We start from the raw sequence: 20,540 nt of genomic DNA on the forward strand, positions 1-20,540 counted from the left end.
TTAGACTCTGAGTAGTAAAAGAACAAGGTCAGAATCAGAGGACTCGCTGGCTGACATCCCACCAAGCCAGAATTATAGCTGCAGGTCAGACGCAAGCTTTTTCCAATACCCTTTTGTAGGTGCTGTACGTGATAATCTCCGCTGTCGCGGCTGTCAGTCTGGTTCCCCTCGACGCAACTTCGGATTTCCTCAGGCGATGTGCAGAGTAAAACATTCTTGAAATTGTAATATACATTTAGTTTAATTGCTAAACTACAAGTGAACGAGATTTCAATGAATTTGAACGACGCGCACGGGAGTTTTACCACCCGCAAAATGGAAAACAATGGGACAAAATAAAGTGATGGCTTTCTAGTTTCAAATGGCCAGTATTTTGTTATTCTTGAACCCATAGACATGGTCTTGGTGTCATTTTAAAGGTTTTTTCAAGCTCTTTCTATCTGAAAAACTAGTTTTAGCATTTAACCATGCTGAAAATTTTACTTGCATATTTACCTTTTGCACATTTTATTTATGTTCAAAAGCTCTTTCTACAGTAGCTCTTTCTAATGGTATTTTTCAAAATCCTTTTGCACATTTTATTTATGAGATATTTCTAGCTCAAGAAAATCCAAAAAATTATAATGGGATTTTTTTTTTTTACAAGGTCGTCTGTTGACTGCTGAATATAAAACCCCTTCAATACAGGAGAAGTCGAATCAGCAAAAAAAAAAAAAAAAAAAAATAGAGTACCGGCACCTCTTTTGGGTCACTTAAAGCACTGATGGCACCTTTAAAAAACGAATCATACTACCATGAGTTCCAAAGTATTACAATTATTAAAATGTAACCAAAGATTAATAAGAAGTGAAAACTATATTGCTCATTGTTAGTTCATGTGAGCCAATGCATTTAATAATATTAAAAAATACTACTTTATTTTAAAGTGTTAGCATTAAAAGACCCAAAATATGATGATGTCATTATAAGGTTCTTTTTTGCACTTTTTGGGCCATTTTGTTCTTCTGGTTTGGAAAGTAAAGTTGGTAAGTTCGGATAAATCCAAGATTTTCCGAGTGTTCATTGGCTGCCACGTCTGGCGAAACTGTATTTATGCCATTGTTTTTTAAAGAGTATTCATGAGCATTGTAACATTATTCACGAGAAAGGATTTGTTTGATCCAATCACTGTGCCATGATTTGATATCGCAGCATACTTTGATATCTTGGTAAACCTTAGCACAGCGTGAGACATACAGTATGTGAGATGAATCAGGAAAAAATCTGAAAAAGTGAAGTTTCTTAAAAGCAAATGTTTTCTCTAGTAATCTTCAAGAGATTTGTCCAAAAGACAGTTAACTACATTTGTCATCTAACAACTGAAAGGACAGATGTGACACAAACAGATGTCTGACGCGAGTTGTCATAATGATTCGGATGGACATGTGTTTGTTTGAGTCTGATTTATCAGTCTGTCTAAGTGAATCAGTGGCATTCAGCACAGCATGCTCATTAGGAGAGATGCTTTTGCACTGAAGCCGGAAACAAGCAAAAAATGTTCTCTGTTACTATCAAAACCTTCAGAACAACAAACTCTAATTTCTAACTGAAAGCAGCAGATAAATGGATGTATGTGTAATGATGGAAGACAGGAGAGCGGATCCAAACACAGTTAAAAATTTAATGAAAGAAAACAAAAGAACCAAGACAAGAAATAATTGAAACCAAGCAGAAAATAAACACAGTAACTAATAACCGACAAAGAAGCCTGCATTCTAATCCAAATTTTTATGACCTTCTCTCGCAAACTTCCCTTAGTCTTGTTGACTCGGATGTGCGTCATTGCACAAGTGCCCACTACTAAAGGGATGCTTGAAATAGGTTTAAATGGAACACACTAACCCTATGATCCCTTGGGGTAAAATAAGTGCAAAGACTACGGTTGTGGGTCTGTCCATATAAACTTCCCTCACCCATTTCACAATGTGGAAATCATTTCAACATGGCAGCCGGGATTCCCCAGAGAGGTAGGGCTTAGGGAATTTTGTGATTGTGTTCCTAAAAGTTAAGTGAGCTATAAATACTGTACATGGAGTCTAACAAGCTTACAAGCACACCTGGGGAGACAATCAACAGGGAACCAGACAGGAAAAAGAACCTCAAAAGTCCACAGAACATGATCTTAACAGTATGGCCCTGTCCCTATATCCTCACTTTCGCCCTTGTGCCCCTCATTGGCGTTCTCGTTAAGGGGTGCAAGACCGTAGGGTGTCCCGATCCTCTAATGGTGTTCTCCAGGGGTGATCATAAGTAAGGGATAATGTAGAAGCAGCCGGTAGTTATCGGGAAATAAGCCCCGACAGTGTGATCAGGAATCAGGACGCGAAGCGGAGGGTCTTGTATCACACTGAAGGGGCTTATTTCGCGATAACTACCGGCTGCCTGTACATTATCCCGCTTATTACACGGCTACTTGCCACATAAGAAAAAAAACTGGACATGAATATGAATTTGAAACATTTAATTGGCATATTTGTTTTAAATTAACATTTTTATCCTTCCGCGAAACTTTGCACAGATGCATAAAATGATCGTAATACCTTATTAAGATCCTCTGCTTCATACTTGTCTGTCTCCATTTTTTTCTCTTTTAGCCAGTCTTTGAGAAGTTTTAATGCCCATTCTGTATTTTTTTGAGTGTTGGCTTCGTAGCTGTCATGCTCTATTTTGTCAAGTTCAGTCTCAGTAAGCTCTCTGTGTCTTGTCGTTGTTCGTTCTTCTATCCACTGTTTAAATGTTTTGTTTTTTCCGTACATGTTAAAATGAATGTCAAAATTTTCCATTCTTAATTGTGGTTGTCCAGTGTTTGTCACAAGATGGCGCCAAACAGTAATCTTTATTGGCGCGGAGCGATTTTAATCGTACAAGTAGAACACCGGCTATGCGTTATTACTTTGGAGCGGTTATTATTTGAAAAGAACGAACCTGCAAATGTCTCAACTGACCAATCAGAATCAAGCATTCCAGAGAGCCGTGTAATAAGCGCACTTAATGCACCCCTTTCGCAAGTGCGTATCAGACCGCACTTTGCTATAGGCTATTACCCAGAATCCTTGTAGTGTTGTGACGTTTCGAACAGCTAACCAATGAGGGGGCAAAACAGTTGCTAAGTACAGTTAAACATTTGATATTTATTGTTTTGGAATCCATTCAGCCGATCTTCGGGTCTGGCGGTACCACTTTTAGCATAGCTTAGCATAATCAATTGAATCTGATTAGACCATTAGCATCGCGCTAAAATGCCCAAAGAGTTTTGATATTTTTCCTATTTAAAACTTGACTCTTCTGTAGTTACATTGTGTATTAAGAGGGACTGATTATTACGCCAGAATGAGAGTATAGTTCCTAGCCATATCTGCCTAGAAAATTGCAACTTTTAATTTTCTGTCCGTCTTAGTACACAATGTAACTAGAGAAGAGTCAAGTTTTAAATAGGAAAATATCAAATTATTTTTGGTCTAATCAGATTCAATGGATTATGCTAAGCTATGGTACAACTAGTAGGCCAATGGGCAATGCTGGGGTAAACTCTTTCTTCGAAGTACATCCTGGGATTTTTAATGACCATAGAAAGACACGGACCTCAGGCTCATGCTAAAGTGTTAGGACCCAAACAGACCACAGGGTGAGCACCCCTTGCTGGTCTCATTAACACCTCTTCCAGCAGCAGCAGCCTAGTATTGCCAGGAGGTCTCCCAACCAGGAGCTGACCAAGCTAAACCCTACTTAGCATCACTGGGCAACCAGTCTTTGGCAGCAGGGAGATATGGCTGCTGGCCATATCTTTGATGGTAAGGGAGAAGAAAAAACAAATTTAAGTCAAATATCAACATAAGTAGTGGAAATGCTTCATTTAAGCCACATTTTGCAAAATAAATAAGAAAAAAGAGAAAAAGTTTCTGCCGTCCACTGCATTGGCTTTCTATGGGGCCCCTAAGGGGACCAGTGTTGGGTGTAACTAGTTACTAAGTAATTAGTTACTGTAATTTAATTACTTTTCCCTTGAAAAAGTTAAGTAAGTGATTACTCTTTCTTTTCTTGTAATCTAATTACAGTTACTTCTGATGTAACTAAATACTGTGTATGGACTCTAAAACAATTATGTGTATACTATAATACAATAGTGGATTTAACATGGTTTAAGTTTACAATTCTCACTATTAATTGAGGCAAAATTAGTTAATAGTTAATAGAGAGAATTGGACCCTAAAGTGGGACCAGAATAATTTATGTATTTTATATATTATTTCTTCAAGCTATTTCAAGCCTATCCTTGTATCATGTACTACATAAGATTTAGAAAGTAATTAGTAATAAGTAATTAAATGCTTTTTGGAGAGAGTAACTTGTAAAGTAATCTAATTACATGATTGAAGATGTAATTAGTAACTAGTAATTAATTACTTTTTTTGAGTAACTTACCCAAAACTGTAGGGGACATGGAGCAAAAACGTGCGCACGTAAAACTATCGAGTTTAGTTTCGCGTGCGCACAAGATAGTTTCACGTGTGATTTTAATTCAATGAGTTGCGTGAGTAGATTACATACAAAGTTAATACAAAGATGCGAATAGAAGCGAACTTGCACTGGATGGTGTGAATGACGCAAATTGTCCGGCACAAAGTGTCGCGTGCGCACGTAAAACTATCGAGTTTAGTTTCGTGTGCGCATGTGAAACTATCTTAAAGTTTCGCTTTCACGTGCACACACGATAGTTTCATGTGTGATTTTAATTCAATGAGTTGCGTGAGTAGATTACATACAAAGTTAATAGAAAGACGCGAATAGAAGCGAACTTGCACTGGACGATGTGAATGATGCAAATTGGCCGGCACGAAGTGTCGCGTGTGCACGTAAAACTATCGTGTTTAGTTTCGTGTGCGCATGTGAAACTATCTTAAAGTTTCGCTTTCACGTGCACACAAGATAGTTTCACGTGTGATTTTAATTCAATGAGTTGCGTGAGTAGATTACATACAAAGTTAATACAAAGATGTGAATAGAAGCGAACTTGCACTGGACGGTGTGAATGACGCAAATTGGCCGGCATGAAGTGTCGCGTGCGCACGTAAAACTATCAAGTTTAGTTTCGTGTGCGCATGTGAAACTATCTTAAAGTTTCGCTTTTTATGTGCACACAAGATAGTTTCACGTGTGATTTTAATTCAATGAGTTGCGTGAGAAGATTACATACAAAGTTAATACAAGGATGCGAATAGAAGCGAACTTGCACTGGACGGTGTGAATGACACAAATTGGCCGGCACAAAGTGTCGCGTGCGCACATAAAACTATCGAGTTTAGTTTCGCGCGCGCACGTGAAACTATATTAAGGTTTCGCTTTCACGTGTACACAAGATAGTTTCACATGTGATTTTAATTCAATGAGTTGCGAGAGTAGATTACATACAAAGTTAATACAAAGTTGCGAATAGAAGCGAACTTGCACTGGACGATGTGAATGATGCAAATTGGCCGGCACGAAGTGTCGCGTGCGCACGTAAAACTATCGAGTTTAGTTTCATGTGCGCATGTGAAACTATCTTAAAGTTTCGCTTTCACGTGCACACACGATAGTTTTACGTGTCATTTTAATTGAATGATTTGCGTGGGTAGATTACATACAAAGTTAAAACAAAGACGCGAATAGATGCGAACTTGCACTGGGCGATGCGAATTACGCAAATTGACCGGCACAATTTTTGCGAAAACACACGCTGTTTGCCTCACACGTCTTTGCGCAGGTTGAAAATATTCAACTTAAGTAAAAAATTCGCATGACACAAAGTTAAGGGCCGCAAGTAATCTAGAGCGAGTAACGCGATGCTTCACTCTGCATCAGATAGACAAGCTTTGTTCTTTTAATGTGCTTACAAAACAACAACAACAACAATTGTGATATCATAATTCCCGCTACATTTTCTATTTCCATTTCCTGCTTTTACATTTATGCATTTGGCAGACGCTTTTATCCAAAGATACTTACAGTACATTCAATCTATCAGTAAGTGGGTTTTCCAGGATCAAACCCATGACTTGAGTTGCTACCGAAATGCTCTACATAGTCTACAGTAACAGTATGCTCATTAAAAAATGTAATCTCTGTCGTATTTTGCACGACCGATGACGTGGACACATGCTGTTACTTCCATCAAGAACAGTACATCTGTACAGAAACCCATAATCAGAAGATGATAGTCTAATTGAGACTTCGCTTGAGAAAAGCAGAGTTTTGATAGAAATATTGAGCATAATTTCCTCTCCCGCTGCTGGAAGCGTTGGGCTGCGAACTAATTCAATGTGATTTGATAGATGGCTTGTGTTAATTGGTGGCACGAAGAAACACAAGCGTATTGTTGTCTAAGCGCTCCCGTTCTGTCTCTAATGAAAGCATTTCCTGATGGAGGGGGGAACATAGACGTCTAATTCACAGGTGTTCGCTTCCGTAGGTTGTCATGGCAATGGAGTGGAATCCCATTTTAGTCTATGCATTTTAAGATTGGTTTTATCATTTGGGAAATATTTGGTTGTATATTTTTAACACTTTCCCTTATTTTGACAAAAAAAAACATTGCATATTTTTCTCAAATGCATTATCTTTAAGATGGAAGGAATTACTGACTGCAATTTTTCAGCTTTAGTGAAAAAAAAAGAATGCGTGCATTCTCAAACACAACGCACGGGTATTTTTTCCACTCAAAATCTCTGTCAACAAAGTTCTGCTGTAAATGTTCTCAGTGTGGAAGAATGGGGATTATTAGACCCATGCAGAGATGTGACCAGTCGGTGAGATTTCATTTGAGGAAAATGACAACTTTCAAAGGTCAAAATAAAAATAAGAAAAGCTTAAAAGCTTAAAGTTGTTTTCGTCGACGGAATGCATTCGGCTTAGGTATAAGTCTGCTGATGCTGTTGCACAGCTCTGTGTTTGGTACATACCAGAGTTAACGTCATTATTATGAAAGTAATATTTTTGTTTTAAAAAACATTTAAATCTTAAAAGCTAAATAATAATAAAGTTTTAAGGCTAACTTCAGTTTCTGAAAGAGTGCCGCAGGGATGACTTATTTTTTACACCAACGCTGGAAGTTAGCAGGACACTGATTCCTTAAAGCCCATTCACATTTCCCATAGACATTTGGATTATTGCAAAAATAAGCTCTGTGTTTAACAAAAGTTTATGATACAAGTTTGGTCCAATAACATAATCTTTACAGATAATCACAACCTTTTGAAGTGTAAATGCGTTTACTAGAAACGAAATTAGACTTTAAAATTCATAAAAGTGGTAAGATGATCTTGTTGGAAAAACGTGTACTGTAAGTAGGGGTGGGCGATATGACCAGAATCTTATATCATGATATACGAGTTATTTTATTTCCTATTTGAGCTATTTGTCTTGAAGGGGTGTTCATAAGACTGACATGACACCTTTATAATGACACATGTCATGAACATGAAAGAGATTTATGCACATTTATGACAACTGTCATTAAGGGCTCTATCATACACCCGGCACAATGCAGAGCAATGCGCGACGCAAGTGTCTTTTGCTAGTTTCAACCCTGTGCAATTATCATTTTCATAATAGCTAATGCATTTGCGCCCACTTTTGCACCCATGGGCGTTCTGGTCTGAAAACGAGGTGTGTTCAGACTCACTGTTGGCGCGTTGCTATTTTGAGGCAACTAAAATAGACTACGCCATTGACCAACAAAAAACTGCTCTAAAGTCTTAAGTCAATGGCGCAATATGTTTTTTTTTTGTTATTTAAAGAGCGCATTAGTAATATGCGCCTATAAATGGGACGACAACGTAAGCTTGCTTATCACATACATGAATGCGCAGCAGCACAAAAAGGCGTTTAAATATGAAAGATTAAAGGATTGACTGTAAAAGATTATTATTGAGTCTCTTGGACATAAATGAGGAGTGATTATGAGACATTAGAAGGCACAAAGAGCTGCTTTACCTGCAGCATGGTAAGTAAATAAATGCTTTGCTTTAAACAAATGCATCTATTTTTAAATGTTTTTAAATGCTACCTCACAGATTTATTGTATATGATGACTCTGTACCTGCGGATATGATGAGATGAGAAACATTTTTAAGTCATGCTTTGTAAAAATCCCACGGCGCTGTTCTAGTGCTGAAACGCTTCGGCTCTCTGCGCGTTTGTAAATTCTTTATCTCTTGTTTGTATTTTTAGAGTACAAACCTTTTCTTGCATATTTGCAAATAATTTTATGAGATGACAATGATTATGTAGGATATCAATACATTTACAGCAATTAAAAGCCTGCTATTTGTACTTCTATGACTGAAAGAAACGGCTTTTAAAGGTTTTAATCAAAAAAATAAAAATTTTAATAAAAATGAAAACAAAATTTTTTTTAACATTAAGTTTCTCTTCCTCCGCTTAGTTTTTCAGTTTACAAAATCCGTCATCTAAATATGGATTAGACATAGCACCAGCGCAACTGGCTTTTAAAGTGGATGAGATATAAGACTCTGATTGGTTTATTGTACGTTACGCCCAAAACACACCCATTACTCATTAGGAAAATATGAACAACCCTTTTCGACCGTGCGCTCGGCGCACAAACCATTTTCCCGTCGTTAAATTAGCAAAAGTGGCATCGGACACGCCCATTTAGACCGTGCGCTTAAGACAATGCGCTTAGATCGTTAAAATAGGGCCATAAGTGTCATTTGTTCAATTATGTCATTTTTAATGCAAATATGACATTGTTTGAGATGTCTTTGTTATGACATTTGACATTTGACCAAGACAACATAACTGACCACTTTTTACCAGTGATACAAATTGAATTTAAATTATAAAATATATGCACTATTTTAATTCTTTTTATTTTTTTATTTCTCTTGTTTTTATTCTTATTTTTAACGGTTTTGTACTTTTTTCCTGTTTTATTATTTTTCACACATTTAAACATTATTTTTCACACATTTATTTTCTTTTAATCGATATTTTAAATTCATGTATCTTTGATTTATGTTTTCTCATTTCTATGTAAAGCACTTTGAATGACCTCTGTGTATGAAATGTGCTATACAAATAAACTTGCCTTGCCTTGCCTATAATTAATTATTTATGAATTAAAATGTCATTAAGTGTTAATACTCTGTCAAATATTCTATAACAGCATCATGCATATTCTTCAGTTTATAATGTTTTTAAGTTTCCTCCATGTGTTAGAGAAATAAAACCAATCATCCAATAATAATAATAATAATAATAAATATTTTGTTAGTCAAAAATTTTCAAATCCTTCTGTGTGAGGAAGTTCTGTTAGATGTCAGTTTTTTATGTATTTGTTGTGCACATAAAGACAAGTTAAGTATAATATTTTAAAGTGTCTGTTGCATTTTGTTAAGATATTTAAAGAAAAATATTCATGATGCTGTTATTCACCTTATTCCGCCACGCCCCTTTTTAATTCTTCGCTCTTCCGCATTTTGTCAACCGACTTCCGCTGCTAATATGGCACAGTGCATTCGGTGGTTAGTTTGGTGGTTAGAAGATTGTTTGTAGTTCACTATAACTTTAGCGAAATGACAAATATCGCTACTGCTGTAAATGTTTTAAATTAGGAGCACGGTTAAAACTTCATACGACGCTCAGATAGTCTTTTATTGTCCCATCAATCGTCTCGTGGGTAGACGATATGAAGCGGCCGCGGCAAGTAACCTATGGGACATATTTAATTACCTCATCCTGTCAGGAGTTGATAGAGCAGCATCGAAAATTATTAAAAGTATGTCTACCAATATTTACACAGTGATTTCGTCTTTTTTTATAGCAAATGTGCACCTTAGCCAGTCCAATAACTATTTCGTTTTTATGTGGTACCATGATAGAATTAATTTGCAAACTTGCCAACACTTATTCCTTCAAATCAGGAGACTTAAATCCTTTTAAGTGGAATCTACAAAGCTCACATATGATTTAAGAAATTCCTTACAGATAATATCTGATCACACTGTAAAGGTTTATATAACTGCATGGCAGGTTACATCTGATCACATAGTAAATGTTTAATATAACTGCATGACATGTAACAGCTGATCACATTGTAAAGGTTTAATATCACTGCATGACATCTGATCACATTGTAAAGGTTTAATATAAACGCACAACATCTGATCACACTGTAAATGTTTAATACTGCATGACATCTGATCACATATGAAGGTTTAATGTAGCTTTACAACAGGTAAAGCAAGACCACCCTGCAATAAATTAAGACACAGCTTTATCTGAGTCATCAGGAGCTGATCCCAAGTGTTTATCTGGAAGCTGTTGGTGTATGTACTGGTAAAGTGCTTGGCGACTGTGTAATGGATGCAATATCAACCCTGTGTAAAGCTGAACCAAAGATGGTTGTTTCTCAGCAGAGATATGTACATTTGTGCCAGCTCAACACATTGAAGCAGTTTCTCGGACAGGGTTTACAGGACTAGGCCTTAATTATATTAGGACATTTTAGTTTTTACAAACAAACCCTACAAAAAAACAAGACTGGTGCGCATCTTGTGACAAAACAATGGCACTCATATATGTTGAGGTATGTCAGTAAAAGGTGTTTTTAAATGATTGTAGCTCAAATATGCATTTTAGCCTGGGACCAGGATAAACCCTGTCAGGGAAACTGCACCATTGTTTTCCCATATCAGATGTAGGTTGCTTCAGGTTGAGTTGTGATGTTAAAGTGTAGTTGTGGTCAGAGACGGATGGATGCTCCCATTGTGTTTCTGCATCACAGTTTAGGAACATGTTGATTGTATCATCCTCACAGTTGTCCACTGCATCACTACACATCAATGCATCTGTGAAAACAATATAACCATAAACATTTTTATGTTAGTATTTAAAATAAACTTGCATCATGAGAATTAATATATAAATGGCACCCATACTTAAACAGAACAGTGTGTAAGAGAGAGATGCATTAAAAAGAGACAGTAACATTATACACACGACCTTTAACTTCAGTGTTAAATAATACGTTGTTTAATAGGTCATTATCAATATTTGAATGAGAAATGAACTGACATTCTAGCATCTGAAATCTCAGTAACTTGTAGGAATCACGTGGGCTACTGTAAGAATGCAATGTACTATAATATCTCGTTGTACTATCGTAAATATAAAAATATAGGTGGACAATTAAAACCATTCAAATAGTTTCATTTTATAAACTAACGTTACTGATCTTAAGTGTATTTGTAGAACGGACTTCACAAATCTAACTTTAGGCGAACGAGCACAAAGTTAGCTAAGATAGCTTACCTGAAACTGGCCACCTTTTCAACACCCGGCGTGGTTTAAAGTTACCGGAACATCGTAGTCGAACCTTGGGATAAGGGTATTCCTCAGTTGGCTTAAAATTGGTAAGAAAGAAACATAAAGGCGCTCGGGTGAGCTTTTTAAGCTTTAACGCGTCGCCTTCAGTCACTGCCTCAGCTGCTCATCGTCTATGCGGCCGGAAGAACGTTGACAAAATGAGCGAAATGGCGCCGCCCTTGTTGTCGTGAAAAATAAGGTGAATAAAACTATTTGACAAAGTATTAACACTTAATGATGTTCAAATGACAGTGTAATGTAATGTTAACCCATAAAGCTAGGTAGTTTCTTAAGTTTGATAATTATTCTGCTATGTCATGTTAATGACACATTTATGACAAGTTATGATGTATTGGTTTATGTCAGTGCTTCTCAAATAGTGGGGCGGGACCCCCAGGGGGGCTCGAAGCGACACCAGGGGGGGGGGGCGCGAGACCCCAGGGAAAATACTTTTTCAGGAAGTGATTTTTAAAGACATTACACCTCAATCACGCTGTAAACCGCTTGTGTTATTTATTGATTATATTTAATTTTTCAGTATCAAATGGTCAAAAAATATTATACTTTAAATAAGGATTGATTTTTTTATTTCAGGCAAATTGATGCATTTTAAGTCTTTTCTGATACAGACTAAAAAACAATGTTAATAAAGTTATTCTTTGTTGTAAGTTGATCGATATTTCTTTTTTGTGTTTTCTCAATGTTAATAAGGATACAATGTTTTGCAGATGTGTAATTTTATAGGCAAATACTATTTACAGTCGCGGCGGAGAGTTGGGGGGCGCGAAATGTTTACCTCTTCCTAGGGGGGGGCGTGACAGAAAATAATTGAGAAGCACTGGTTTATGTCAAGTTGTCATAACAAAGATATATCTTAAACAATGTCATCTTTGCATTAAAAATGACATAATTGAACAAATGACACTTAAATGACAATTGTCACTAAATCACCTTCATGTTCATGACACGTGTCATGTCATGGTTATGAAGGTGTTAGGTCAGCCTTATGCACACCCCTTCAAGTAAAGGGTTACCAGTCTTTATGTTATTAAAATGTTTAATACCATAGAATTTTCATAATTTTTGTATATGTATATGTCTTGTTAAAGGTAGAAAAGTGATTTTCTCTCACTGCTGTCTGATTAACAGACTCCTGAGTGACAGACAGGAGCAATATTAGGTAACTTCCCCTTTAAGACCAAAGTACGGATCCAATATCCTGTTATATCCTCTTCAGACATAAATGACCGTGTTTATGAGGGCTGGCATTTTGACGCATATGTGTATTTAAGGCCAATAAAGTGGCAAAAATGCTTACAAGCTCAATAAGCAGCAGATGCATGGCTTAGGCTTTCCTCTCACACAGAAAACGGCACGACCACATAGCAATGTTGATTCAGTGGTTTAAAATCACTTGTTTTAAACTGCAGTGTGGGAAGCACAGTGGCTTAGTGGGTGGCACAACAAGATGGTTCGAGTCCCGGCTAGGTCATGTGGCCTTTCTGTGTGGAGTCAGCATGGTTTTACTCTAGGTGTTTCTCAATGTCAAGGAAGGATCCTCAGAAGCCAGAATTTCGAGGATGCTACGTCATCGATGTCCGCCAAAGGACTGTTCCAATGTCGAGGATCCTCTGAATTTCAACCAAGAACTGAGTCCTTAGTTCGAGAAATATCCCCACAATCCTATGCGTGCAGTGCTGATAGTGCACCTATTCACTGATGTAATGACGCAAATGACGTAAATTATAGCTAGTCTGTTCCATTTACGTGTTCTCCGAATGCTAAAAAGGAGCCGCGCCTCTGAAGGAAGTGACTTGTAACTAACCCACTAAACACAGGACGTCGGATAGACGTGCAGATCATGTCTATATTGGGTTCGTCGGTCCATGACCAATTCTGGACATCTATTTGACGTCCAAACTAGGTCCACTATTTGGACGTCCAACCATGACCCTACTTGGACGTCATTTTTACGGGCAACATTTGACGTTTGAACTGGGTAATTTTTTGGACGTCATTTGGACGTCATATTTACGGACAACATTTAACGTTTGAACTGGGTGATTCTTTGGACGTCATTTGGACGTCTATGACAGGCCTATGTCTATATTACATGATTAGGCCTATAAAAATGTGTTTATTTACAAATATCAGGATTGTTGTACATGATTAAAATTTACGAATACTCTATATTATTTATACAGTACTGTTTTTTCTGCTTTCTTGAATTATATACAAATTCATCTAAATGTACAGTTAAAAATCTGTAATTAAATGTGTAGTTTGTAACAATTTAACATGAAAATATTGTCACATATTTTCACAATGTTGAGTTCATGGTGTGGCCGAGTGGTTAGCGAGACTTGCTTGAGATCGGTAGTTCGAATCCCGTGGGCGGCACAAAATGACTAAAGTGTTTCGGTGTTGCAATGGATGGGTGAATTGCAGAGACAATCATCTCTTTTAGCTTTTTTCATGTCTATTTTCCTCACACGGAGGTCCTACGAATGTCAACCTTTAGACGTGCAGAAGACGTCGAAAAAAAGACGTTGCCTGGCGTTACAAAACAACCCCTTTTATGGACCGGATTCGGACGTCCAAAAATTACATGAAAAAGACGTCATTCCAACGTCACTTTGCGCAGTGGGTAAGGACCAGTCCTGCCAAAAAAGTATCCTTGACATTGAGAAACACATACAGGGTACAGGCCAAAAACATAAATATAACCATAAATATAGCCATAGATGCTGGAATGGTGTGAAAAAGAAAGAAAAAACTGCAGTAGTTAAATACAAGTGCAAATGTTACATTTTCATGACCACACACAGGCGCGTAACCTGACGTGGGCTACTGTAGAAACGGGGACTTCCATGTAATGGGACCCACCGTTTATGTATATCAGTGATGTCATACAGCCCACAAAGGTGTCCAATCCAGCCCGCATGATGATTTATATAGTTTAATAAAGGGAAACTTCACCGATTTGCATTAAGCTTTGTATTGTTAGAACCCCAGTCATGTTTTTGAATGGTCCATCATTCCCTCAGTTTCCCCTGAGACGGGAGAAATAAAGATTTCAGTGAGGCACTTCCTTCTTTCAATGATGTAAAAATCTTAATTTTGCGTCATTGAAAGAAGGAACTGCTGTATCTTTGTTGAGGGTGAAAGACTACAGACACTCCTTCCTCATTTTTCCAAGGTGGGGGCTATGGGTGGGACCCACTCACGCTACAGACCAATTACAGATCAGTGGGTTGGTCTTACAAAAATATACGAACACAGACGGGAAAAAAATGATCAGTTGCCATCTTTATGCTAAGCTAAGCTAACAGACGTTGTGGAGCGAACCAGACTTCATGTTACAACAATAACGGAAGGTAATCAATATGATATTCAAGAGGGTGATTTTGCAAGCGTGATGCTCTAATCCGCTGTTCATGCCACAATACAGCAAAGAGCTGAGGCAGATGGAGGAACAGAAACCCGAGGAGTAGGCCGGAGCCTGGGCTTCGGCTGAGAAAAGGAGCCCGGGGAAGACGCCGCAACCCTCGGCCTCTGCTGCGTAGAGAAGCCCGGACTGGCTCGAGCTTGGACGGACTAGTAGTGCCTGTACTCTCGCTGTGTGCTTTCTGTGCAACATTTCCGCATCAGATCAGGATATGGACATTTGTTTGGTGAAAGGTCCCGGGCAAGAGAGGTACTTTGCGCGTGTTTATTTCACAGATGTGTTTCAGCTTATGAGCTCAAGCGCTGAGCCAGTGCGTCTGTGGACGCGTTTGTGTGTAGGATGCGGCATTTTCTTCTTTGGGAATATACATATTTGGCCAAGCACTCTCAAAAATAAATCAGAAACTGAATGAAGCTTGCTCCTACCCAAGCTCCGTACCGTATGTGGACAGCGGCGTCCTGGATACATATTTTAGAATCCTAAACTGGAAGTGACAGCCAAAGCCTGTAGGGATAAACGGACGTCTGACTATAAAGTGAGTGTTTCTATTTTCTTTTTTACACTAATGTGGCATTTATGTACACAGTAGCATATCTGAGAGGTGTTCTGATTGGCTTGCACTGCAATGTGGTGCATTGTGAGAGTTGTAGTTTTTCATACAAATGTGCTCTAAAGTCACGTTCTGTCTTTTCTTGGACAAATAGGCACAAAATTCAAAATTTATGTTACATTTCGACTACAAATATGACCCACTTTCATAAAGATTAATGTTTCTACCGATGAAATGGCCCTTTAAATATTATATTCATATTTTAAAATCCCTTTCAGGCGGGACGCAGCAGTCGCAGGTGTCCAAGTTCATTTTAAATAGTAGAGCGGCAAAACATTAACGGTTTCACAGATGGAGCGTGGACTGCCCGGGTGCTTGTGCATCCAAAATCCTGCAGTTTCTGCGGGCATGGCTCCTTGGGGCAGGTGGCAAGAAAAGTGGGAGCCGTATGCCGATTGCTGCTTGTAATGTACATAAAGAATAATTGATGACTGCTTGTGAATTATTCGAAAATAATGCACACCTGTTACACTACATTATTTTCAAAAAGAGTATGAAAGTTCGGTATTTTACAATTAAAGCCCTGTTTTCAGATTGTTTATGATGAAATAGAACGCTTTTGACTGAAATTTGGACATATGCGGCTGCCCCGAGAATTTTCGGATGTTTGTTGTATCACCTCCCACCTCTAGAATGGGTTTATAGGTGCACTGAAACAATCCTTCCTAAAATGCATTAAACTTTTGTTTACAAAGACGTGAAACTCACAGAGTGGTCAGGGGTGTTCACTGATATGCTTACACAAAAATTGATGCAAAAGATGCTTTCCAACAGGTTTTATCATAGTTTTTGTCCAACTCCATTGACTTGTATTAGATGTGCTGTGAGGTACGGTATTACACCGCCGCCGGAAACGAAAATGGAGTTGTTTGTATTCTTGCAATTGGCAACGGTGGATTATCGCCACCAACTGGGCTGGAGTGTCTATTATTCAAGCTCTAAGCGGAAGAATATACGGGTGTGAGGCGTTTGGAAAAAGAGGTCCACAAGTTTACAACAAATGCTAAAATAACTGTTGGAAACATCTTTTGCAGCGATTGTTGTATGAGCATACCAGTGAACACCCCTGACCACTCACTGAGTTTCACGTCTTTGTAAATGATAGTTTAATGCATGTTAGGAAGGATTGTTTCAGTGCACCTATGCAGCCATTGTAGGGGTGGGGGTTGATACAACAAACATTCGAAAATTCTAGGGCCAGCATCATGAAAATAGGGCTTTAAGTGTAAAATACCGAACTTGTCCTTTAATAAAAATAGAAAGTCAAACATTTTCTGCTCAACAGAGCCTTGTGGGCACATAAAATATATTTTTAGCCGGTTGAAGGAATCAATATCACTGTCAAACACTTATGAATTATAAGTGCTGTGTTTGGCTGCCAAACACCTCTTCACAACAAAGGTCTGTAAATAAACGCACCCTCTTAATATTTCAATCACTGTTACTCAAATTATATGACATGACTGTGAGCTCCATTTAAGAAGTTAAATAAAATAAAATCACCATTTACCCTACCTTGTGTAGTTCACAAAAGAAAACAAAGAAACACAAACAAGACAAAAGTTAAGTAGAATCATCAGATTTTCAGTAAACAGGACAGAAGTAATAAAGTTCTCATTTGCATGTATTTTCGTTCGCACGAATGGCGCGCATTGAGCGTATGGCGCGGTACACGCTAATGGTGCTTTTTGTGCATTTTGCGTTTAACGCAAATTTGCGGCAGAAGCCAGAGTTGAAAATTTTGAACTTTGGTGGATTTTTGCACTGCGTTAACCAATCAGGAGCCTGCTTGCTGCTGTGGCGGCACCCCCACCCGGAGTCACTCATTCAACATGAAGGAACGCTTGATATTATCCGTGAGGAGTCACTCGGAGCTATACGACACAAGTTCTTATTTCTATAGAGACAGGAATAAAAAGGACCTCACTTGGAAGAGTGTCAGTGAGGACATCAGGCAACCTGGTAAGTTTTAAATACACATTTCACTTTTGAGTCACCTGACATTTATCGACCCGCGCTGTTTATTTTCCCTTTATAGTAAGATGACTAAATACAAACCGGTAACTCTCTCGATAAATGCACAATCAACATCAGCCATCCCTGCAAACAGAGAACCGCATAGCGCTTTCCCCTCCCACAAGAAGCGGATTTTCCCTCTGACGCGCGTCAAATGCTTGCTTTTTCCGCACGTCTACTTGGCTCTAGACGCGCGAATGCATTTAAACAAGTGGCAAACTAGGTGCGGCACACGCGATTTTGACGCCTGAAACGCGGTTGGTGTAAACGGAGCATTAGAGCATAAATAATACCTGTAAAATTTTAAAGCTAAAAGTTCACTGCCCAGCAATGCAATTTGTTCTCCTACTTGGTCGGTCAGTGCGCGTTCACGAGCAGACTACGGTGAATGCTGCTGGTGTGACCTGCTGACATAGTTGTCAACAGTTATTGTTTTTTCCCTTTTTTATTTATGCAAACATTACTTAAACAGCCCATATTAATGCAAAAATTACTTGCCAGTGTATTCTGTGTCTGTATGTTGGCAACTATGTCAGCAGGTCACATCAGCAGCATGCGCTGTATTTGCTCATGAACGCGAAAGACCAAGTAGGTGAACACATTGTTGAAAAAAATTGTTCGTTTTGTTTCTTTGCGCAAAAAAAACCTGTTCTGGTCGCTTCATAATAGTTTTATTGAACTACTGATCTACATGGACCTTTTTGGCGATGTCTTAAGTCACAAGCCTTCCGGTTTTCATCAAAAATATCTTTGAGACATTCTGAGGACTTGGTGGATTAGAACGACACAGGTTGATTTATGATAAAATTGTAATTTTGGGGTGAACTAACCCTTTAATTGACCATCTGATGCCAACTGCACACAAAACCCATCATTTCTTTCAGCTTTTTCACAAATAAAACCTTAAGCAAATTGCACCTAGTCATCATCACATTAAAGGCACAATGAAATAAGGGGAAAATAAGACAATCACAACTTTCATTTCATTGTGACTTTAATATTTAATGCATGATAAACCAAACTGTATACATTTAACAGACATGAACTGAAAATAAAATGACCAAAGTACTTTATACAACACGTTGCCATGGCTACAACATATTTATTCTGTTCACTTGCATTCTGATTAATTGCTTGTGGATGTAAATAATCAGCGTGGCCCACAATGTGTGCACCTCTGTATTAATATATGTGCCACAGTAGGTCATAAGCACCTGGCACAATTCAAACAAATCTGATCATAAAGGGTCTCTCTGGGCACGAATTTAAATTGCCATCAAATAAACAAGGGGGCACAGGTCTTTGACCGAAATATCCCTGAGCGCAAGCATCATTTGATCTTTTATAAATAGCTGTTGAATGAGCAGTATTGTGCCTCGTGAACACATAGCACGCGGCCGATGTTGATTAGTCTCTGATTGGTGCGTGGCAGCGTTTGGCTTCAACATTGCATGCAAAAATCAAAACTCACCTCGCCCGCTTTCATCTGCACACTCAAAGGCGCCTGGGGGGAGGACACCGGCCAATCACACGCAACACCCGGACTCGCCACAGGATGATGAATTAAAACATTTTTCCTTAGTAAAAAATAGACAAATTATTGCTTTGCTCTAGCTTCATACAGTTTATACGTTCTTAAAAAGGTTATTTGTGGGCCTTTATTTTTAATGGTATAGGTGAAAATGTCCATGGATTCATTATAACTAAAGCAATAGTTGATTTAGAAAATAAATGATGTCATTATTTACACATCCTGTGTCTTCAGATATAAACTGATTTGGTGTCGTTTTATGAAACAAAGAATAATAATAATTATGCAAAGACTATTTATGCATTTAATGTCCTTTCACTTTGTTCTGAATGTTTTTGTCGAAAATGAACATAAATGCTTTTTGCACTACTAATGCACTAATATGTCCATAGTTGTTTCTATGCAGATCTATATAGTGTCAAAAAATGTGTTGCAGCTTTGCAGGTCTATTCTGTATGAGGATGCAAACAGCAGACTAGAAACAATGTTAAATGCAGTTAATCATATGTAATTGATCAAATAACCGTACAGATACCGTAGAATAGTAAATAAAATGAACTATAGAAACGGCAAACAAAATGCTTGCCATGACTTTTGTTGTTTATAATCTTGTTTATTATGGTGCATTCAATCAATTTCAGCAGTATTTGTTACAGCTTTATTTGTCCTTGAATAGAGCTGTGTGACATGACTACAATATAGGTTATAAATGTCATGTTTATAATTTGACATGTTTCGGCCTTTAAAGGGACACTCCACTTTTTTTGAAAATATGCTAATTTTCGAGCTCCCCTAGAGTTAAACGTTTGATTTTTACAGTTTTGGAATCCATTCAGCTGATCTCCGGGTCTGGCGCTAGCATTTTTAGCATAGCTTAGCATAATCCATCAAATCTAAATAGACCATTAGCATCGCGCTCATAAATAGCCAAAGAGTTTCAATATTTTTCTTATTTAAAACTTGACTTTTCTGTAGTTACATCGTGTACTAAGACAACGGAAAATTTAAACTTGTGATTTTTTAGGCAGATACAGGGCCGGCGTCAAGGGGGGGCATTCGCGGGCAGTGCCCCCCCGAACAGGTTGTTGTGCCCCCCTACAAAGTTTTTTATTACTTTAATATATATCAAGAATAATTAAAATAAATTAAACATTGAATGTTTCATGACTTGTAATGTAATCAAATGAGGAAAATATAGTTGATATATGTTTTCTTTAATTAAAATAGACCAGTTTCTCTGATTGGATGTATTGCCGCGTCTCACCCGTCTTACGTCTTTAGCATATTTGTGACTTGATACTCGCAACGTGTTTTTTTATTTTATGGATCATGTAAAATATGGATATTAGAACATTTAGAACGAACCAGCACCGCCTGCTTCATCTTCATGCAAACACAGACTGGCTCAAACTCAGAGATTAGAGGTCGAGGTGGAATTTACAAATCTACAGGACACTGTTTTAAGGAAGTTTAATGTTCTTACACGCCGTCTTTAGCTATTTTAAAGGTAAGTTAGCGTTGTTTTAAAT

At 37.9% G+C, this 20,540-nt stretch overlaps 1 long non-coding RNA gene across 1 annotated transcript; it reads right to left on the reverse strand.

Moving 5' to 3' along the window:
• Positions 1–10,032: 10,032 nt before the first annotated feature.
• On the reverse strand, positions 10,033–11,616 carry LOC141362405 (uncharacterized). Its single transcript, XR_012368230.1, has 2 exons — positions 11,353–11,616; positions 10,033–10,889 (listed from the first exon to the last, which is right to left on the reverse strand). It is a non-coding gene; the product is annotated as an uncharacterized lncRNA (long non-coding RNA).
• Positions 11,617–20,540: the final 8,924 nt, after the last annotated feature.

The sequence above is a fragment of the Misgurnus anguillicaudatus genome, unplaced genomic scaffold (genome assembly GCF_027580225.2).
Source record: "Misgurnus anguillicaudatus unplaced genomic scaffold, ASM2758022v2 HiC_scaffold_26, whole genome shotgun sequence".
NCBI classification, from domain to species: Eukaryota; Metazoa; Chordata; class Actinopteri; order Cypriniformes; family Cobitidae; genus Misgurnus; species Misgurnus anguillicaudatus.